Source organism: Helianthus annuus, chromosome 12 (assembly GCF_002127325.2).
Source record: "Helianthus annuus cultivar XRQ/B chromosome 12, HanXRQr2.0-SUNRISE, whole genome shotgun sequence".
Lineage (NCBI taxonomy): Eukaryota > Viridiplantae > Streptophyta > Magnoliopsida > Asterales > Asteraceae > Helianthus > Helianthus annuus.
In genome coordinates, this window is record NC_035444.2 from 36,128,991 (window position 1) to 36,130,425 (window position 1,435).

The 1,435-nt window shown below is 37.7% G+C and overlaps 1 long non-coding RNA gene across 1 annotated transcript; it reads right to left on the bottom strand.

The window, feature by feature from the left end:
• Positions 1 to 283: 283 nt before the first annotated feature.
• Positions 284 to 1,435, bottom strand: LOC110896630. Its single transcript, XR_002568040.1, has 2 exons — positions 1,181 to 1,435; positions 284 to 794 (listed from the first exon to the last, which is right to left on the bottom strand). It is a non-coding gene; the product is annotated as an uncharacterized LOC110896630 (long non-coding RNA).

Here is a 1,435-nt window from a genome sequence, read left to right on the forward strand (position 1 = left end):
AAAGAGTTACATAGACATAACTCGTGTATAGATGATTGAAGTGATAAAAGGGGACAAAGTACTCGGATTATATAAACGCGAGGTTGTTTCCCGATGACCAATTAATCAATAACCAACCCTAACCCTTCCCGTGATATCTCGATTGCCAACGGCACCAAGAACGTACGATTACGACTAGAAATTGCAATATCGATTAACAAGTTACAAGCAATCAAACATACACCATGATATTCAAGCAACGCAAGTTATCATTCTAGAAATTCAGAATTAAAACACACAAAAGTTCAAGAAACATTCACCTAAGATGATCACCGAAGAGTTTAGCCGGACATGGCTCGGTGAATCATCATCATAATCAAACCAATGTTCCTACAATTCGAAAATACAAACCGGATGATAAGAATTGTTCACAAACCAAGCAAACAGCCAAAAATCGCCCCAATGATGATCCAAAACCGTCCAATGATGATGAATCATGAAAAGACACCCCAAAACTAACTTAAAAGTGGCAGTTACAAGTTTTTCTCGCAGACTCCACCGTAAATTACGGCATCACCGTAATTTACGGCATCACCGTAATTTACGGTGAACATAAAAGTGTTACGGTGGGAATAGTCTGTGCTACGGTGGGAACCAATTGATTTTCAGGTCCACCGTAAATTACGGTGGGACCGTAATTTATGGTGATGACCTGAATATTCTTCTTTCTTTCGTCTCTTATTCCACGCTTGACCCGTTCATCACCAAAGCCTCCAATGCTGCATTTAATCCATCTCTTATCCCCCGAAATGCACCTGAAACATAAGCAACGGTAGTTATCTAATTCAAGATAATTACACGATTAAGTGGAGGATTATTTCATCTTTTAACATGCTTAAGGGTTGTCCAAAGGACCACCCGTCACATCCCCACACTTGCTTGTTATCATGGTTGTAGATGTTAGTGAACCAAAAGTATCTCAAAAATTTTTCAAAAAATTGGGCATGATGTCTCTACAATGTAGAACATCCCAAAAGTTCACTACTTTAACCACAAATCCTACATCTACAACCAAAACCATGTTCCAAATAAGCAATTTCATAATCATATCTTAACAACAAGCAAGTGGGCATGAACAAGTAACCTAAATCCCTTACTTTTCATAATGTAGCACCAAAATATACACAATAAGCTTTCATACCTTTGTTTCAAGATGCAAGAGTGCTTGTGAAACCGAAAACTCCAAAACCCCCAAATAATCTCGAACTAGGGTTTCAAATTCGGGCCCTAAAAGTGCGTTTTCTCAGAGATCTTTTGTCAAAATCAACAATCTTGGGAAAAATTAGTCAAGTTAGACCAAAATTTCACTTGATTTGGACAAAAATTGAAAGGTTTATGAAAGATTGAAGGTAGAAGAAACTATGGAGGTTTTTGAGTTTGTTTGAGAGAGAGATGA